At 43.6% G+C, this 22,073-nt stretch overlaps 1 long non-coding RNA gene across 1 annotated transcript in view; it reads right to left on the bottom strand.

Moving 5' to 3' along the window:
- Positions 1 to 260: 260 nt before the first annotated feature.
- The window catches only part of LOC138649158 (uncharacterized), a 494,230-nt gene continuing 472,417 nt past the window's right edge, over positions 261 to 22,073 (bottom strand). Inside the window, exon 6 of the long non-coding RNA XR_011315253.1 lies at positions 261 to 1,305. This is a non-coding gene — a long non-coding RNA (uncharacterized lncRNA). The remainder of the gene's footprint in view (positions 1,306 to 22,073) is intronic.

The raw sequence follows: 22,073 nt of genomic DNA, 5'->3' as shown, positions 1-22,073 counted from the left end.
GGCGCACGCCATCCCTGTATTATGAAGATGCAGAGATTCTTCTGTCCTGTTCAGGAGTCCTGATTATAAGAAAAAAGAAATCTCTATATGTGTATAATCGGCGCTTGGGCCATCCACCGTGGAAGGAAAGTGCAGCAGTTCCAATCAAGTGAGGCTTTGCTGCAGTTTTTGCACAGCTGGGCAACCAAGAGCACCATCGCTCAGGAAAAAAAAACTGTTTTCAAAATCGATGGGGTCCCAGAGGTCGGACCCTCAATGATCATAAAGTAATGACATATCCTATTGATATACCATTGTTTTCAGAAGGGAATACCATTTTAATGCAGGGCAATGTAAAAAAACAAACAAAACCTAAACAGATACTGTGGAATGTCCATTTTGCCGTGGATTATAGCGTGTGCCCTGATGGTGACTGCAAATAAAAATATGCCAAGCTGCTTTTGAAGTAGGTGGTCATTTCTTTGCAGAAATCACAAAAGGGTAATGCTCGTGTTATTAAATACACAATGTTCCTGGCTGTTTTATCCACATATTTGTCAGGCTGCAGAGATTTACAAGGTATTTGTTTGAAAGTAATGATCAGTTTGTGCCGCGTCCAATCACATGTAGATCCACATTGCTCAAACCGTGTTTGACAAAATAATGGCAATATTAATATTTTATTTAGCAATGTGTTTTTTTTGGATTCAAGCAGTGAAATACGGCCTGTCTGCCGTGCAGACGAGAGCGGCCACTTTCACCCAAAGTAATCGCCGTCGCTTCATAAAGACAAAGCGAAGGCTTTTATTGTTACTATGTAGTGGCACCTATATTTTTCTTCGTTCCTCAAGCAAATACATTTATAACTAAAAGATTTCCTATCTGTAAGGGAGAAACACAGAGGAGACAGCGTTTTTCTCGGGGCAGACAAATGGACAGATGGTGTTTTTTTCATCGTAAAGATGTGTATCTACATACAGTGAACAGCTGTACATGATCTGTCCATATCACAAGAATATTAAGTTACAGATAATTTTTTCCGGGTGTCTTTATATGGAGCTTTAGTGATTATTTCTAAAGATTCTCCGTTATCCATTTTCCCTCTTTCGGCCATATGTATCGCAGACAGCAGATTGCAGGATCATTTCATTCTTCCATAAAATAAATGTTTTCCATTCCGACTCTCTTTATTTGGATCTTATCTGTAGGGAAAGCTTGTATTGTTGCAGGAAGGAGTTTTGAGGAAGACTTCTCATTCAGGCTGCACTATATGTTGCTGACCAAAGAGCTTTCAATCAGTAGTTGCTGATTTCCAGTCAATTCATGCTAAAAAAAAAATACAAAAGAAATATAATAATGTCATTTTCCTTCTGTACAGATTTGAGGCACACATAGTACATAGGGAGGTTTTGTTTCTGTTATGGAGCCCTTAATTTTGTCACTGTTGCATCAACAATCTTTGCACAAACAAATAAGTTTAATATTAATATTTAATTTAATATTAGTACAAATAAATGTGTGAAGAATATGGGGGGATTTAAGTCATGCCGATCAATCCAACTGTGTCATATCATACTACAATCCTTCTTCCACATATAATAGAAAAAAGGATTTCAGGACAATAAATTTCATAGTAAACAAAGACGACTTAGTACTATAGATATCCTATCAAAGACCAGATAAGAGTCAGTATACCTTCAAAAGATAGATTAAGTTATGATAAATTTATTAATTGCATTATGCATTTCCATGTGCAACCATATGAGATCAGCAGGTGCATGCCAGGTGACTGCAGACCAAATATCAAGTAAAAGCTAAGGTGCCTTACCCATGCCCCACGATGTCCATCCTGATGCGCCAAACCACGTTTCAGAATGACCTTCTTTGGGGGGTGAAGTTACAAAATTGATGCATTTAATTGATGTTAAGAGTGACACTTGTCATCTCTTTCATCTATTGAGATATATTTTTTCTGGTATTCTCACCGTACTCAACTGCTACTTTTCTTGTTACATCTCATTTACCCAGGCTCTGCCTCCTTTTCTGCTTTGAGCTCATTCTGCTAACCTTAACTGATGTACTTGTATGGAAAATGTTCCTGATATGGCAGTGCTATTAGGCATGGCCTTTTTTAGTATTTTGTATATGTTGATCTAACAAAATTTCTTTTTATTTTACCAATCTTTTGAAGGTATACTGACTCTTTTCTGGTCTTTGAAAGGACTTCTCCTTTAACAGGTGTAGCTGTAATAGGACACCTGACTCAGCAGGTGGCTCAGCCTTCTCATCTTCAAAGAAGAAATTCACCCCCCCACCAGCTTAGCTAGTGTCCAAACTCCTACAGGAAGACCTCCTGAGCAGCCTATGCAGTGTAACTGCTTTGTTCAGACAGCTAGGATTTTATAAGGAGAATATGGACTTATCTTACATCCTTGCCACACACCGGTTACTTTTTTGAGATCTCTGGCATGGACCGAATGGCTTCCAGGGTCTTGATCCGTTCTTGCATCCCAGGGTGGGGAGAATGTAAAATGGCTAGTAGGAGCCATGTAGCAAAGCTGTGTTTAGTCTCAACATATAGCAGGGGCACATCCGGATCCAATGGCGTTAAAACTGCCAGCCTAGGACTGTCCATTAAGGAGTTACGACTCATCTTAGGTTTTGGAGTTTTTAGCTGTTAGATGCAAGAGGAGGGAACTTAGGTCCAGCCCAGGGGGCAGGAGGGGAGTGAACCCAAGGATTTAAATGCTTATGCAAAGCACGGCCTATTGCTTTTTCTCTGGGGATATCGCAAGGGGAGAAGTCAAGGAAAAGAGGGGATCACCAGCCTCCCATATGGCAGCCCCTCCCCCCACAAGCCAGGCCTTTCATCTGACAGGTAACTGACTCATATTCTGCATACTTTTTCCTACCACTATTGTATTTGCATATCAGACCATTGTATATGTATAACCATTATATATAGTGTTTTATTTAGTGTGCTCTTAAGGCTATTAAATATATAATTTAACCTTGGGCTGCTCTTTTATCTCAATCCACACATGTGGGCTCTTGGCTGAACTTTCCATGCTACCGGGGCTGGTTTCTAGCCTGATATAATCATGTTAACGGACCATGCTTATATCTAACGAGGAACTGGTGGTAGTCCTACCGGCTGGCATTGCTGTGTTTCACTGTTGCTAGTGAAAGGGGCCTCTCAGCTTGTTGGGGTTGTGAGCGAGTGTGGTGCCATGTCAGCAGCCACATGGGCCAACCTCCTCCCCCCGTACTTCTCTAGGCCCGTGTGGATAGGGGGTGTCTGTGTAAAACCGTGGACACTGACCTTGCGAGTCACCAGGGGTTGCAAAACATCACATTCCTGCAAGTGAGGAAACTGTACCACTGATCCTTCTGATGTAAAACTGACATCAGGCGGGGTGACGAGGTGCAGGTTTGTCACATGTGGTGGCAGCGGTGGGATTTTGCTTGATCTCTCTGATGCTATCCTTCACAAAATGTAAGAGATTTTGCAATATATTTTATCAGGGAAATATACTTTTTTTTCTCCACTTATGAGACACCAAATTTCTTCTGCTTCCTGAGCTCCTCATTCCCTACGAAGAAAGGCCAACATCCATCTTGGTCAAAACAATACTGACTACTCACTGACGTGTCACTTTACAGCTAGCTATTGAAGTCTTTGGAGAGGGGAGGAAGGATCAGAGGAAGGGAAGCAGAAAGACATTCTGCAGCAGCTTTCTAGCAAGTGGTTATCTCACCCATGAGTTGGATTCACAGCTAGACTGCTCAGTACTCCTACACATTGATGCTACATATGTGCTACATAAAGACAGGACAGCATGAGTTTTGCCTGTCGGTCTGTACAGTATACTCCAGCGGTGACTTGCCTAACTTGAGAACAAAAGGATATGACAATTTCAAACAAAACGCTGAGTTCTTCTCTCCCCCCAACATCATGTAATTTCGGTAGCCTTCCCCATACACAATATATGATTGGCAAATCCTGCAAAAATTGGTAGGTTTAGTCAGCTGCACCCTAATGTATATACAGGTCTTCAGATAGAGGTGACCAATTTCTTTATTTTGTATTGATGAACTGGTGCTGGACTCCTTTTCTTCAAGGGGTCCACTGCTCATGGTAGGGTGTATAGTGGGAAACAGGTACCCTTTCTGCCCAGGGAAGCAAGACATGGCACTATAATGAGCAACCCCCTTTTGTTTTGCTTTAAGGCACCATATACACCACTGTTGTATAAATATAAGTACTAGGTCAGTAAAGCTTCAGCGAGTCCCCCTGCAGAATACTTTCATCTTTTGGACCCAAGTTACTCAGTGTGGCACACTCTTTGCCTATGGGAACAAAGCGATATGGTAACCATTTTTCTTACTGACTGATGAGCTGGATTTAATGTTGCAGAAGCAAAAATGTTCCTTTTTTATTGCAGAAGGGTTAATTTTCCATGTCATATATGCTTACTTTACAGCACTTCTCAATTAGCCCCAGTGTAGAGCAAAAATGTCTGTAATTCCAGGAGGCTCAATCTTGTGTTCTCTATACGGCAACTGAACCTGCAGTGCCGATCCAAACCTCCCCTCTATACATTATACTTTTCCAGATTGCAGAGCTCGAAAGAACGTTAAAGAGTTTTAATGCCAGCATGCAACAAGACTCATAATTTCTGATAATAGCTGATAAATTCAATTACAGAAATGTCTCTGTGGGGACTAAAACATAAGGTGCCAAGGTTAGCCTAGCAAAGGGGTCATTATCGCCTGGCTAATGGCAAAATGCCTGTAAGGAGAAACTGTTCTTATAATGGCAGCACTGGGGGGGCAGGTTGGACTTTTATTTAAAAAAAAAAAAGTAAAGTGGACAGCAATAATTTTAGTCATTTTTCGTGGTGTGGTTTATATTTGAGCTGTTATTTGAAGATTATGAGAAAAATAAACAATTAACCATGTAAATGGGGACCCACATAGTCCTAAATAGGGATCACACACATTATATTATATAACTAGCTGTTTCCAGCCAGCTAACGCTCGGCACGCTCATTGCTATCTAATATAAACCTTGTGATATCTCTCTCTGTCCTTATCAATCTGCTCAGGTGTTCGTTGTTGATAACCAATCCTACGATTTTGTCGATATTGTTGTTGTCGATCAGCTACTGCATCGTTGTCCGGATTTTCCTGCGGCCTGTGAGATGGACCTGGCGACTTTTATGGGTGGTGATGGGGGGGCGGGATTATGGGTGGCGATGGGGTGGGGGGATTATGGGTGGTGATGGGGTAGGGGGGCGTGATTGTGGTTGGTGATGGGGTGGGTTTGTGGGTGGTGAAGTTTTTTTGTGGGTGGTGAAGGGGTGGGTTTGTGGGTGGTGAAGGGGTGGGGGGTGGGTTTGTGGGTGGCAAAGAGGTGGGGGGGCGGGTTTGTGGGTGGTGAAGGGGTGGGGGGCGGCTTTGTGGGTGGTGAAGGGGTGGGGGGCGGTATTGTGGGTGGTGAAGGGGTGGGGGGCGTGATTGTGTGTGGTGATGGGTTGGGGGGGCGAGATTGTGTGTGGTGATGGGTTGGGGGCAAGATTGTGTGTGGTGATGGGTTGGGGGGTGAGATTGTGTGTGGTGATGGGTTGGGGGGCGAGATTGTTTGTGGTGATGGGTTGGGGGGCGAGATTGTGTGTGGTGATGGGTTGGGGGGCGGGATTGTGTGTGGTGATGTGGTGGGAGGCGGAGCTACTGCGCAGGGGACGGGATTAGCGAGTAATCACGATGCCTCTTATATATATAGATTGTGCCTGTAGCAAATCTGCAACAAGTATTTAAAGGAATGACCGTAGCGGTAGATCCGCACCAGATCGTGTGGATTTTGCTACCTATTTTTCAGTGGCATAGAAGGGTTTCCATGGCGGAGTCGGGGCATCCTAGTACTTGAGAAGATCAGCAGGGGTATGGTAATTGCAACCAAAAACTATAAAACATTCCAGTAGGTATAATAGAATTCAGCAAGGGAAGGTAAAAACCATATTAAACTATAACTTTTGTTTACTGTAAAAGATAAAGCCAGCCATTGACTTGCAGACAGCCAAAACCGTGCATAAAGTGCTAGTGCTTGATATAACCAGTGCTCATAATAAAAATTGGTTTAATCTCACAAATGTTGTGAGGGGGGGTCTTCTGTCACAGGTTCGTGAGACAGGAACAGGAAAGGGACATTTATTATAACAAAAATTGACATGCTGAGGATTTTTTTAAAAAAAATGCATTCAGGTCAATTTATGCACAGGAAATACCCGCAGTCTGTGGGTCATAACTAGTGTTGAGCATTCCGATACTGCAAATATCGGGTATCGGCCGATAATCGCTGTATCGGAATTCCGATACTGAGTTCCGATATTTTTGCGATATCGGAAATCGGAAGTTCCTATAGTGCAATTATGCAGTATAATGAAGTGTGGGCGGTGCGTGGGCGGAGACTGGGTGTGTGTGCGGGCGGTGTCTGTGCGTGACCGTGACTGTGCGGGGGTCTGTGCGGCGGGCGGGGGTCTCTGCCGGCCGTGCAGGGGTCTGTGCGGCGGGCAGGGGTCTCTGTGCGGCGTGCGGGGGTCTCTCCTGGCCGTGTGGGGGTCTGTGTGGGGCATGCGGGGGTCTCTGCGGTGGGCAGGGGTCTCTATGCGGTGTGCGGGGGTCTCTGCCGGCCGTGTGGGGGTCTCTGCCCGCCATACGGGGGTCTGTGCGGGGCGTGCAGTGATCTGTGCGGTGGGCGGGGTCTCTGCGGCATGTGGGGGTCTCTGCCGGGGTCTCTGCGGCGAGCAGGGGTCTCTATGCGGCGTGCGGAGGTCTCTATGCGGCGTGCGGGGGTCTCTGCCGGCCGTGCGGGGGTCTGTGCGGGGTCTCTGTGCGGCATGCGGGGGTCTCTGCTGGCCGTGTGGGGCGTGTGGGGGTCTGTGCGGGGCATGTGGAAGTCTCTGCCAGCCGTGCGAAGGGTCTGTGCAGGGCGTGCGGGGGTCTGTGCGGGGCATGCGGGGGTCTCTGCCGGCCATGTGGGACGTGTGGGGGTCTGTGCGGGGGTCTCTGCCGGCCATGCCGGGGTCTGTGCGGGGCGTGTGGGGGTCTCTGCCGGCCGTGCGGGGCATGTGGGGGTCTGTGCGGGGCGTGCGGGGGTCTGTGCAGGGTGTGCGGGGGTCTCTGCCGGCCGTGCGGGGCGTGCAGGGGTCTGTGCGGGGCGTGCAGGGGTCTCTGCCGGCTGTGTGGGGGGTCTCTGCCGGGCGTGCGGGGGTCTCTGTCGGCCGTGTGGGGGTCTGTACGGGTCTGTGCGGGGGTCTGTACGGGGCGTGCGGGGGTCTGTGCGGGGGTCTCTGCCGGGCGTGTGGGGGTCTGTGCGGGGCATGCTGGGGTCTGTGCGGGGAGTGTGGGGGTCTGTGCGGGGCATGTGGGGGTCTCTGCCGGCCGTGCCAGGGTCTGTGTGGTGCGTGCGGGGGTCTGTGCGGGGCATGCGGGGGTCTGTGTGGGGGTCTTTGTGGGGCGTGTGGGGTCTCTGCTGGCCGTGCCAGGGTCTGTGCGAGGCGTGCAGGGGTCTCTGCTGGCCGTGCGGGGCGTGTGGGGGTCTGTGCAGGGTGTCTGTGTGGGGGTCTGTGCGGGGCGTGCGGGGGTCTCTGCCGGCCGTGCGGGGATCTGCGGGGCGTGCGGGATATTGCCCTCCCCCCGGCTACAAATACCAGTCCACAGCCGCCCCAGAAATGGCGCATCTGTAATTCCGGCACTTAGCCCCTCTCTTCCCACTCCCGTTAAGCGGTGGGATATGGGGTAATAAGGGGTTAATGTCACCTTGCTATTGTAAGGTGACATTAAGCCGGGTTAATAACGGAGAGGCGTCAATAAGACGGCTATCCATTATAAATCCAATAATAAGAAAGGGTTAATAAAACGCACACATTTGGAAAAAAGTATTTTAATATTCTTCATTTAACCATACTTACCATACTTCTGCACCTGCAAAAAACGTAAAATAATAAACCGTATACTACATGTCCGCTGTAGTCCAATTAATAACGAGTGTCCCACGACGATCTCCCCTATAGAACAGTGACATCGGGTGATGTCACTGCTTTATAGGACCCTCAGTGACACACTGACAGGAGACAATGGCTCCTGCAGTGTATCACTGAGGTTACTAAAGTTCAAAGTCTCTCTTTACGGCAATTGCTGCGTGGGAAAATTTCTCATGCAGCAATGCCATAAGTGAGGCTAGGGACTATTTTTTTTTACAGCGGCGGAGGAATCCCTTCCTCCCGTCATTGTGTATCTGGGGCCCCTGGAGATTGGTTGTAACAGCTGGTGCTGCTGTTCTCCACGGGAGATCGTCGTGGGACACTTTCTGCGGACAGGTAGTATATTGGTTGTTTGTTTTTTTCACCTTTTTTACAGATGACACTGGCTTCGGGGAACAAAGTGACAAGTAATGGTGAGTATGAACTCTATGTTTAATGTACTGTATGTCATGTATGTAATGTATGAATGTACTGTATGGAGTATGTATGGAGTATTTTTTTTTTCATTCAACACATTAGCCGGATAATGGGACTACTAGTTCTTCTCACTATGTCACCAGACATTTTGCAACTTTTTTTGTGTGTAAATTTCGGAAAAACATGCTAATTGTTCTATTTGCAAAGTCTAATTTTATCACCTGAAGACATTTTAGCACCATTCACAAATCATCAACACAAGAAAAAAATGTCACCTTGCACATGGATTGCCCTTTAACAACCTTATTAAATTTCTTTATTAGTGTCTAAGAAGGACGAATCTGACCATATTCATTACCATCAAGCGTTCAATATGATGGTCTTCATTAACCTATTAATGCAAGCCTGGCACAATTAGATCAGATATCAAGTTGATCAATAATCTGATGGAAGATGAAATCTCTCTGCACAGATGTGATTGGCTTGAATCTGGTTGGGGTGTATAATAATGATGAGATTAAACTAATTGTACAACATCTCTCCAAGGCTCAGCACACAATGAAATATGTCTTTTGGCCCTGACAGAATAATATTATGGCATTTGTGAAGATGTCACTTTTTTGTCTGCTTTAATTAGCATCCTGATCATATTAAAAGGGATACCACACATTTTTATAACTAATCTGCCCTTAATGCGTAGAGATAGAAAATCGATTGCTTGGAGACTAGAGAAATTCAAGTATGGCAGTCCAGCTTAAAGTGTCTCGTGTAAAATATTGTTTTCATATAGTCTTTAAGAGAATTCTAAGTTATAGGAAGCCATCCCTGATTTGGGATCCTCATGTGTTCATGTGTACATATACAACCAAATATTTTCAATATCCATTGTGTAATGATTGCATTTCCCTGTGGTGGTCCAGTGGTGGGATACATTGTGATCAGTCTATTGTTGGGGGTCCTGCAGAGGGAGACATAAGTCCCTGGCACACGTCTTCAAATAAATCTCTTCATCGAAAACTATATATAAAAAAAACATTTTAAAACTTGCCAAAGTTTTTGTTGCTTAAACTTTAAACTTAACTTTTCAAACTTTGGTTTCCATTTAGAAACCTTCATTGTGCTGTAATCTGAAACAAGAGTGATTAAACTTGGGTAAGTTTTGTTATGGCTGCAGAATATCACGAGGAAAGCCATAGATAATTCATCAGTTAAAGAGCCAAGAGGTTATTATAAGAAAGATTAACCTGGGCTTTTATTGGTTGGTTAAAAGCTGCCTAGTAATGACATTTCTCAAACTAATCAACGATTTAATTTGGTCGATTTTTAGTACACTATGTTTTGGTTATATAAAACCAAAAATTAATTTGTGCAACTTTTAAAAGTGTGCGAAGGCCACTAGGGAACATCGAGAGCTCTCCAGTCCAATATTCTAAACACATCTTCATTGGCCTTCCAGCCTCCTCGCAGTTGTTCATTCTGAGATCAATACAACTCCCAGATCTTCACTAAAATGTCTTCGACAAGCAGCTCGTCTAGGGCCAAGAACAAAGTCTACCCATTGATTTCCTGGCCTCATGTAACCCATCTACCTATTCAGCTAGTCCGTTACAAAAGGGGAGAGGTTGTTCAAACCCGTGGGACCAATGATAAGTGCAAGTAAGTTAGGAGATATTTTCCGTGCCCCTTACATTTGTAACTTAATCTTCAAGTCATCGCATTTATATGAGGAATATGATATGATAAAGAATTGAGACTGATGCATCATGTAAGACCACATTCTACATATGGGCCTGACACACAATAATGTCCTAACACTAAAATTATATAACATTCTTATTGCATACATAAAGCAGATATCTATAAAATATGTACACACCACAACTACTTCTTGAGTTATTTTGATAAGAAACTGGACAAAAATCTGGCTTATCTCTAAACCAGAAGTATTCCATTAAGAGACTAGTATACTACGTATATTTTCATCAATGTACTATAAACATAACAGTGGTTTGGAAAAATGAAAAGCATAGCCCGGTTAAACCAAGTTCTCACGTATCCAGAGAATAAGGGATAACTGTTAGATTGGTTGGGGTCCCAGCGGTCAGAGAGCTGCAGGATTGGTAAGGGTCTAACTGCTGGGACCCCAGCTAAGCACCAAAAAAAGGAATCCTGTGTTTCCCAGTAGAATTGTATAACAGTCAATCACTGCTGCCTCATTCAAAGTGTATGGGATTAATGAAGATACATAGCAGACTACAGCACATGGATCTGTAAGATGCATGGTCTATTCAAGCAGGGGACAGGGGAAATCTGTGGTGGTTGGGCTCACCATTCTAGCAGTTATAACTTATGATACAGATTCCAGGTGGAATACCTCTTTAATAAGCAAAACTAGTCCCGTACTGATTACCTACAGTAGGACAAGAAGGATGATCCTTTTTTGGTTTCTTTGAATCCCCATGCACTGTGCCTTCAGACCAAAACAGTGGCCTGACCTCACCCCACTGATCACCTTCTTACCCTGTTGGAATGCAAACCAAATGTTATCTATAAAACTCCTGTGAAGGGGGTGACTCTTCCAACAGCCATGATCCAAAATCTAATGGAAAGAATTTACATAAAATGTTGAGGTTCCTCAAAATTTGCTGATGTTCATCAGCCTGATTGTGCATTGAGGTAAAATAACAAGGACCAGCCCATCACATCTTTGCATTTTCTCTGACCCATGGCTATATTTCATTACTTTTTATAGAACGGTTGATCGGAAACCACCTTCTTTTAACGATAATGAATGCTCCCCACTGTGTGATCTCGCAGTCCATACATAAAGAAGGAAACATTTAAAGAGACAGGAGGGTAAAGCTTCCCAATAGGTGGTTATTAGATACAGATAAACTATAATCTTACCTCATCTTTGGGGCATACTAATTGCACAATTACATTACCTACACGCAAGCTGAGTGCCTTTGTTTTGCTAACGTATTAGGCATGGACCTTCATTAAACAGCAATGTAGAACTGTAATTATTCGCAAATGTGAAGGAAAACCTCAGAGTTCTGAAAGGTTTCCTCTGGGCTATCTTTTTTCCACAATTTCTAATCGCTCTGTATAAATAGGTTGTATTTCTCTCAATTTGAAAATTTTTGACTCAAATTATTGAAAACAAGAATTTCATATGTCATCAGGCTTGACGAGAAATGAAGAATTTTCATCCTTGAAATGTACAATGATTTTCTGGTTAGGATGTAGATCACATTTGTACATGTCATGCTTTCTCCTCCGGAACAAAAGCTACAGTATACTTGGGTCAACCACTAATTACACAATTTTAAAGGTTGTTGTACAGGCTCAATGTTCAATACCACACGCAATTAGAAAGATGTACAGTCATGGTCAAAAGTGTTGGCACCCTTGAAATTGTTCCAGAAAATGAAGTATTTCCCATAGAAAATTATTGCAATAACACGTTTTATTATACACATGTTTATTTCCTTTGTGTATTGAAATAGCCACCCTCCAAAATAAGAAACAGAAAAAAAGGCAAATTGGACATAATTTCACAAAAAAACCCACAAAATGTTCTGGATAAAATTGTTGGCACCATCAACTTAATATTTTGTTGCACGCCCTTTGGAATAAATAACCGCAATCAATCACTTCTCTTAACCATCAACAAGCTTCTTAAACCTCTCAGCTGGAGCACTCTTCTTTTGCAAACTGTTCCAGGTCTCTCATATGTGAAGGCACCTTCTCCCAACAGCAATTTTAAATCTCTCCATATGTGTTCAATGGGATTCAGATCAAGACTCATTGTTGGCCACTTCAGAATTCTCCGGCGCTTTGTGCCAGAGACAGCAAAATAACCCCAAAACGTCTTTGTACCTCCACCATATTTGACTGTAGGTACTGTGTTCTTTTCTTTGTAGACCTCATTCCATTTTCAGCAAACAGCACAATGATGTGCTTTACCAAAAAGTTCTATCTTACTCTTATTTTTCCAAAAGACGTATTTCCCAGAAGAATTTTTGCTTACTCACATTTTGGCAAACTGTACTCTAGCTTTTTTATGTGTCTTATTCCAGTAGTGAGGACCTCACAGGTCTCCTGCCATAGCATTTCAATTCATTCAAATGTCGACGGATAGTCCGCACTGACAGTGATGCATCCCTAGCCTGCATGACAGATTAAATTTCTTTGGAACTTGATTGGGGCTTATCCACCATCCAGACTATCCAGTGTTGCAAACTTTCATCATTTTTTCTTTGCCGTCTAGGGAGATTAGCTACAGTGCCATAGGTTGTAAAGTTCTTGAGTATGTTGAGCACCATGGACAAAAGTCATCAAGTAAGTTATTTCATCCAACTATGTCAAAGCATGTACTAAAAGCAAAAACAATTCCCAGTAGTACTCACAATTTTTAGAAACACTTGTCTTGATATTCTGGAGTGCTATTCCGAGACTGCTGACCAAACAGGAATGTCAATATTGAAAAAAAAGTGGATAAGTATATCCAACCATAAAAAAATCTTCAAGCTTTATCATAAATCCATATCTTTTAAAAGTCCATATGTGAATAGTGGTAGGGATCGGTGAACCCGAACTGTTAAGTTCGGGACCGTACCGAACACATAGTGTTTGGTCACACGGTCCTGAACACGGGTTTCCATGGGAAACCAGTATTACAGTTCGGGTCCAGTTCGGGCTGTAAAAAAAGTAGAAAATGAATAATAAACATTATAATTATACTTACCTGTCCAGTGATGCGTCGTCCCATCCCCTGTCTCCGGGGCAGCTCATTACCTTCTGCCAGTATTCACTGCACTCGGCAGTCTTCGGCTTTTTCTGGCAGTGTTTGTGCGGTGACGTCATGCCATTTATGTAAAGTCCGAGTTCGGGGTTCGGACGCAAGTTTGTGTCATCTCCGGCCCTGAACTCGAACTTTACAAAAAACTCATGCAAACCCGCCTATCCCGGACATTGGGCAGTTCACCCATCACTAAATAGTGGTACAGAAACTGCTCTAACGAGTTTCTGGTGCTAACTGCACCCTTAGTCATAGAGCGTCATGAACATTTTGAATGTGGCCTAACTCATGTTTTAGTCAGGTCTGTCCTAATCGGTAATTGAGAACTATCTCTGCACACTTATTCGTGCAAGGCTGTCAATCACTGATTAGAACCGCCTACTGGACTCAAAAGACCAAAATGAGCAAATAGGAATAAAAAAAATACAAATTATGCTGATTTTTTTCATTAAAACTATGCATCGATCTGATGAGCTTCTTCAGCTCAATGACATGTTGCTTGCAAATCTCACTATATTTTTATTGTAACAAGGATCCTTTAACCCCTTTCTGACATGGGACGTACTATCCCGTCGAGGTGGGCCCCCATGACCACGGACGGGATAGTACGTCCAGCGCGATCGGCGGCGCTCACGGGGGGAGCGCCGCCGATCGCGGCCGGGTGTCAGCTGCCTATCGCAGCTGACATCCGGCACTATGTGCCAGGAGCGGTCACGGACCGCCCCCGGCACATTAACCCCTGGCACACCGCGATCAAAGATGATCGCGATGTGCCGGCGGTGCAGGGAAGCATCGCGCAGGGAGGGGGCTCCCTGCGGGCTTCCCTGAGCCCCCCGCAGCAACGCGATGTGATCGCGTTGCTGCGAGGGTCTCCTCACCTCCCTCCCTGCTCGAGCCCCGGATCCAAGATGGCCACGGATCCGGGTCCTGCAGGGAGGGAGGTGGCTTCACAGAGCCTGCTCAGAACAGGCACTGTGAAGCAGCCTGCACTCCTATCAGATCGGTGATCTGACAGAGTGCTGTGCACACTGTCAGATCACCGATCTGTGATGTCCCCCCCTGGGACAAAGTAAAAAAAAAATTTTTCAAATGTGTAAACAAAAATAAAAAAAAAATATTCCAAAATAATGAAAAAAAAAATATTATTCCCATAAAAACATTTATCTAAAAAAAAAAAAAAAAAAACAATAAAAGTACATATATTTAGTATCGCCGCGTCCGTAACGGCCCGACCTATAAAACTGGCCCACTAGTTAACCCCTTCAGTAAACACCGTAAGAAAAAAAAAAAAAGGCAAAAAACAACGCTTTATTATCATACCGCCGAACAAAAAGTGGAATAACACGCGATCAAAAAGACGGATATAAATACCATGGTACCACTGAAAACGTCATCTTGTCCCGCAAAAAACGAGCTGCCATACAGCATCATCAGCAAAAAAATAAAAAAGTTATAGTCCTGAGAATAAAGCGATGCAAAAATAATTATTTTTTCTATAAAATAGTTTTTATCGTATAAAAGCGCCAAAACATAAAAAAATGATATAAATGAGGTGTCGCTGTAATCATACTGACCCGAAGAATAAAACTGCTTTATCAATTTTACCAAACGCGGAGCGGTATAAACGCCTCCCCCAAAAGAAATTCATGAATAGCTGGTTTTTGGTCATTCTGCCTCACAAAAATCGGAATAAAAAGCGATCAAAAAATGTCACGTGCCCGAAAATGTTACCAATAAAAACGTCAACTCGTCCCGCAAAAAACAAGACCTCACATGACTCTGTGGACCAAAATATGGAAAAATTATAGCTCTCAAAATGTGGTAACGCAAAAAATATTTTTTGCAATAAAAAGCGTCTTTCAGTGTGTGACGGCTGCCAATCATAAAAATCCGCTAAAAAACCCGCTATAAAAGTAAATCAAACCCCCCTTCATCACCCCCTTAGTTAGGGAAAAATTAAAAAAATGTATTTATATCCATTTTCCCGTTAGGGCTAGGGTTAGGGCTAGGGTTAGGGCTAGGGTTAGGGCTAGGGTTAGGGTTAGGGCTAGGGTTAGGGTTAGGGTTGGGGCTACAGTTAAGGTTGGGGCTACAGTTAGGGTTGGGGCTACAGTTAGGGTTAGGGTTTAGATTACTTTTACAGTTGGGAATAGGGTTGGGATTAGGGGTGTGTCAGGGTTAGGGGTGTGGTTAGGGTTACCGTTGGAATTAGGGTTAGGGGTGTGTTTGGATTAGGGCTTCAGTTATAATTGGAGGGTTTCCACTGTTTAGGCACATCAGGGGCTCTCCAAACACGACATGGCGTCCGATCTCAATTCCAGCCAATTCTGCGTTGAAAAAGTAAAACAGTGCTCCTTCCCTTCCGAGCTCTCCCGTGTGCCCAAACAGGGGTTTGCCCCAACATATGGGGTATCAGCGTACTCAGGACAAATAGGACAACAACTTTTGGGGTCCAATTTCTCCTGTTACCCTTGGGAAAAAACAAACTAGGGGCTAAAAAATAATTTTTGTGGGAAAAAAAAAGATTTTTTATTTTCACGGCTCTGCGTTATAAACTGTAGTGAAACACTTGGGGATTCAAAGTTCTCCCAACACATCTAGATGAGTTCCCTGGGGGGTCTAGTTTCCAATATGGGGTCACTTGTGGGGGGTTTCTACTGTTTAGGTACATTAGGGGCTCTGCAAAAGCAATGTGACACCTGCAGACCATTCCATCTAAGTCTGCATTCCAAATGGCACTCCTTCCCTTCCGAGCGCTCCCATGCGCCCAAACGGTGGTTCCCTCCACATATGGGGTATCAGCGTACTCAGGACAAATTGGACAACAACTTTTGGGGTCGAATTTCTCCTCTTACCCTCGGGAAAATACAAAACTGGGGGCTAAAAAATAATTTTTGTGGGAAAAAATTTTTGTTTTATTTTTACGGCTCTGCATTATAAACTTCTGTGAAGCCCTTGGTGGGTCAAAGCGCTCACCACACATCTAGATAAGTTCCTTAGGGGGTCTACTTTCCAAAATGGTGTCACTTGTGGGGGGTTTCTACTGTTTAGGTACATTAGGGGCTCTGCAAACGCAATGTGACACCTGCAGACCATTCCATCTAAGTCTGCATTCCAAATGGAGCTCCTTCCCTTCCGAGCCCTCCCATGCGCCCAAACAGTGGTTCCCCCCCACTTATGGGGTATCAGCGCACTCACGACAAATTGGACAACAAATTTTGGGGTCCAATTTCTCCTGTTACCCTCGGGAAAATACAAAACTGGGGGCTAAAAAATAATTTTTGTGGGAAAAAATGTTTGTTTTATTTTTACGGCTCTGCACTATAAACTTCTGTGAAGCCCTTGGTGGGTCAAAGCGCTCACCACACATCTAGATAAGTTCCTTAGGGGGTCTACTTTCCAAAATGGTGTCACTTGTGGGGGGTTTCAATGTTTAGGCACATCAGTGGCTCTCCAAACGCAACATGGCGTCCCATCTCAATTCCTGTCAATTTTGCATTGAAAAGTCAAACGGAGCTCCTTCCCTTCCGAGCTCTCCCATGCGCCCAAACAGTGGTTTACCCCCACATATGGGGTATCAGCGTACTCAGGACAAATTGTACAACAACTTTTGGGGTCCAATTTCTTCTCTTACCCTTGGGAAAATAAAAAATTGGGGGCGAAAAGATAATTTTTGTGAAAAAATATGATTTTTTATTTTTACGGTTCTCCATTATAAACTTCTGTGAAGCACTTGGTGGGTCAAAGTGCTCACCACACCTCTAGATAAGTTCCTTAGGGGGTCTACTTTCCAAAATGGTGTCACTTGTGGGGGGTTTCAATGTTTAGGCACATCAGTGACTCTCCAAACGCAACATGGCGTCCCATCTCAATTCCTGTCAATTTTGCATTGAAAAGTCAAACGGCGCTCCTTCCCTTCCGAGCTCTCCCATGCGCCCAAACAGTGGTTTACCCCCACATATGGGGTATCAGCGTACTCAGGACAAATTGTACAACAACTTTTGGGGTCCAATTTCTTCTCTTACCCTTGGGAAAATAAAAAATTGGGGGCGAAAAGATAATTTTTGTGAAAAAATATGATTTTTTATTTTTACGGTTCTGCATTATAAAGTTCTGTGAAGCACTTGGTGGGTCAAAGTGCTCACCACACCTCTAGATAAGTTCCTTAGGGGGTCTACTTTCCAAAATGTTGTCACTTGTGGGGGGTTTCAATGTTTAGGCACATCAGGGGCTCTCCAAACGCAACATGGTGTCCCATCTCGATTCCAGTCAATTTTGCATTGAAAAGTCAAATGGCGCTCCTTCGCTTCCGAGCTCTGTCATGCGCCCAAACAGTGGTTTACCCCCACATATGGGGTATCGGTGTACTCAGGACAAATTGTACAACAACTTGTGCGGTCCATTTTCTCCTGTTACCCTTGGTAAAATAAAACAAATTGGAGCTGAATTAAATTTTTTGTGAAAAAAAGTTAAATGTTCATTTTTATTTAAACATTCCAAAAATTCCTGTGAAGCACCAGAAGGGTTAATAAACTTCTTGAATATGGTTTTGAGTACCATGAGGGGTGCAGTTTTTAAAATGGTGTCACACTTGGGTATTTTCTATCATAAAGACCCCTCAAAATGACTTCAAATGAGATGTGGTCCCTAAAAAAAAATGGTGTTGTAAAAATGAGAAATTGCTGGTCAACTTTTAACCCTTATAACTCCCTAACAAAAAAAAATTTTGGTTCCAAAATTGTGCTGATGTAAAGTAAACATGTGGGAAATGTTACTTATTAAGTATTTTGTGGGACATACAGTGGGGCAAAAAAGTAATTAGTCAGTCAGCAATAGTGCAAGTTCCACCACTTAAAAAGATGAGAGGCGTCTGTAATTTACATCATAGGTAGACCTCAACTATGGGAGACAAACTGAGAAAAAAAAATCCAGAAAATCAGATTGTCTGTTTTTTTAACAATTTATTTGCATATTATGGTGGAAAATAAGTATTTGGTCATAAACAAAATTTCATCTCAATACTTTGTAATATATCCTTTGTTGGCAATGACAGAGGTCAAACGTTTTCTGTAAGTCTTCACAAGGTTGCCACACACTGTTGTTGGTATGTTGGCCCATTCCTCCATGCAGATCTCCTCTAGAGCAGTGATGATTTTGGCTTTTCGCTTGGCAACACGGACTTTCAACTCCCTCCAAAGGTTTTCTATAGGGTTGAGATCTGGAGACTGGCTAGGCCACTCCAGGACCTTGAAATGCTTCTTAAGAAGCCACTCGTTCGTTGCCCTGGCGGTGTGCTTTGGATCATTGTCATGTTGAAAGACCCAGCCACGTTTCATCTTCAATGCCCTTGCTGATGGAAGGAGGTTTGCACTCAAAATCTCACGATACATGGCCCCATTCATTCTTTCATGTACCCGGATCAGTCGTCCTGGCCCCTTTGCAGAGAAACAGCCCCAAAGCATGATGTTTCCACCACCATGCTTTACAGTAGGTATGGTGTTTGATGGATGCAACTCAGTATTCTTTTTCTTCCAAACACGACAAGTTGTGTTTCTACCAAACCTGTTCCAGTTTGGTTTCATCAGACCATAGGACATTCTCCCAAAACTCCTCTGGATCATCCAAATGCTCTCTAGCAAACTTCAGACGGGCCCGGACATGTACTGGCTTAAGCAGTGGGACACGTCTGGCACTGCAGGATCTGAGTCCATGGTGGCGTAGTGTGTTACTTATGGTAGGCCTTATTACATTGGTCCCAGCTCTCTGCAGTTCATTCACTAGGTCCCCCCGCGTGGTTCTGGGATTTTTGCTTACCGCTCTTGTGATCATTCTGACCCCACGGGGTGGGATTTTGCGTGAAGCCCCAGATCGAGGGAGATTATCAGTGGTCTTGTATGTCTTCCATTTTCTAAGTATTGCTCCCACTGTTGATTTCTTCACTCCAAGCTGGTTGGCTATTGCAGATTCAGTCTTCCCAGCCTGGTGCAGGGCTACAATTTTGTTTCTGGTGTCCTTTGACAGCTTTTTGGTCTTCACCATAGTGGAGTTTGGAGTCAGACTGTTTGAGGGTGTGCGCAGGTGTCTTTTTATACTGATAACTAGTTTAAACAGGTGCCATTACTACAGGTAATGAGTGGAGGAAAGAGGAGACTCTTAAAGAAGAAGTTACAGGTCAGTGAGAGCCAGAAATCTTGATTGTTTGTTTCTGACCAAATACTTATTTTCCACCATAATATGCAAATAAATTGTTAAAAAAACAGACAGTGATTTTCTGGATTTTTTTTTCTCAGTTTGTCTCCCATAGTTGAGGTCTACCTATGATGTAAATTACAGACGCCTCTCATCTTTTTAAGTGGTGGAACTTGCACTATTGCTGACTGACTAAATACTTTTTTGCCCCACTGTATATCTGTGATTTAATTGCATAAAAATTCAAAGTTGGAAAATTGCGAAATTTTCATAATTTTCGCCAAATTTCCGTTTTTTTCAGAAATAAACGCAAGTACTATCAAAGAATTTTTACCATTGTCATGAAGTACAATATGTCACGAGAAAACAATGTCAGAATCACTGGAATCCATTGAAGCGTTCCAGAGTTATAACCTCATAAAGGGACAGTGGTCAGAATTGTAAAAATTGGCCCGGTCATTAACGTGCAAACCACCCTTGGGGGTAAAGGGGTTAAGGAAAAATTAAAAAAAATGTATATATTTCCATTTTCCCATTAGGGTTAGGGCTAGGGTTAGGGCTACAGTTTGGGTTGGGGCTAAAGTTAGGGTTAGGGTTTAGATTACATTTACAGTTGGGAATAGGGTTGGGATTAGGGCTAGGGGTGTGTCAGGGTTAGAGGTGTGGTTAGGGTTACTGTTGGGATTAGGGTTAGGGGTGTGTTTGGATTAGGGTTTCAGTTATAATTGGGGGGTTTTCACTGTTTAGGCACATCAGGGGCTCTCCAAACGCGACATGGCGTCCGATCTCAATTCCAGCCAATTCTGCGTTGAAAAAGTAAAACAGTGCTTCTTCCCTTCCGAGCTCTCCCGTGTGCCCAAACAGGGGTTTACCCCAACATATGGGGTATCAGCGTACTCAAGACAAATAGGACAACAACTTTTGGGGTCCAATTTCTCCTGTTACCCTTGGGAAAATACAAAACTGGGGGCTAAAAAATAATTTTTGTGGGAAAAAAAAGGATTTTTTTATTTTCACGGCTCTGCGTTATAAACTGTAGTGAAACACTTGGGGGTTCAAAGTTCTCACAACACATCTAGATTAGTTCACTGGGGGGTCTAGTTTCCAATATGGGGTCACTTGTGGGGGGTTTCTACTGTTTAGGTACATTAGGGGTTCTGCAAACGCAATGTGATGCCTGCAGACCATTCCATCTAAGTCTGCATTCCAAATGGCGCTCCTTCCCTTCCGAGCTCTGCCATGCGCTCAAACGGTGGTTCCCCCCAACATACGGGGTATCAGCGTACTCAGGACAAATTGGACAACAACTTTTGGGGTCGAATTTCTCCTCTTACCCTCGGGAAAATACAAAACTGGGGGCTAAAAAATAATTTTGGGGGGAAAGATTTTTTTTTTAATTTTCACGGCTCTGCGTTACAAACTGTAGTGAAACACTTGGGGGTTCAAAGCTATCACAACACATCTAGATGAGTTCCTTAGGGAGTCTAGTTTCCAAAATGGTGTCACTTGTGGGAGGTTTCTACTGTTTAGGTACATTAGGGGCTCTGCAAATGCAATGTGACACCTGCAGACCATTCCATCTAAGTCCTCATTCCAAATGGAGCTCCTTCCCTTCCGAGCCCTCCCATGCGCCCAAACAGTGGTTTCCCCCCACATATGGGGTATCAGCGCACTCAGGACAAATTGGACAACAAATTGTGGGGTCCAATTTCTCCTGTTACCCTCGGGAAAATACAAAACTGGGGGCTAAAAAATAATTTTTGTGTGAAAAAAATGTTGTTTTATTTTTACGGCTCTCCATTATAAACTTCTGTGAAGCCCTTGGTGGGTCAAAGCGCTCAGCACACATCTAGATAAGTTCCTAAGGGGGTCTACTTTCCAAAATGGTCACTTGTGGGGGGTTTCTACTGTTTAGGTACATTAGGGGCTCTGCAAACGCAATGTGACGCCTGCAGACCATTCCATCTAAGTCTGCATTCAAATGGCACTCCTTCCCTGCCGAGCCCTCCCATGTGCCCAAACAGTGGTTCCCCCCACATATGGTGTATCATCGCACTCAGGACAAATTGGGCAACAAATTTTGGGGTCCAATTTCTCCTGTTACCCTCGGGAAAATACAAAACTGGGGGCTAAAAAAATAATTGTGGGAAAAAAATTTTGTTTTATTTTTACGGCTCTGCATTATAAACTTCTGTGAAGCACTTGGTGGGTCAAAGTGCTCACCACACCTCTAGATAAGTTCCTTAGGGGGTCTACTTTCCAAAATGGTGTCACTTGTGGGGGGTTTCAATGTTTAGGCAGATCAGGGGCTCTCCAAACGAAACATGGCGTCCCATCTCAATTCCTGTCAATTTTGCATTGAAAAGTCAAATGGCGCTCCTTCGCTTCCGAGCTCTGCCATGCGCCCAAACAGTGGTTTACCCCCACATGTGGGGTATTGGCGTACTCAGGACAAATTGTACAACAATGTTTGGGGTCCATTTTCTCCTGTTACCCTTGGTAAAATAAAACAAATTGGAGCTGAATTAAATTTTTTGTGAAAAAAAGTTAAATGTTCATTTTTATTTAAACATTCAAAAAATTCCTGTGAAGCACCAGAAGGGTTAATAAACTTCTTGAATATGGTTTTGAGCACCTTG

The sequence above is a fragment of the Ranitomeya imitator genome, chromosome 9 (genome assembly GCF_032444005.1).
Source record: "Ranitomeya imitator isolate aRanImi1 chromosome 9, aRanImi1.pri, whole genome shotgun sequence".
NCBI lineage: Eukaryota > Metazoa > Chordata > Amphibia > Anura > Dendrobatidae > Ranitomeya > Ranitomeya imitator.
The sequence above is the reverse complement of the archived record's forward strand: the minus strand, read 5'-3'. Positions and strand labels throughout refer to the sequence as shown.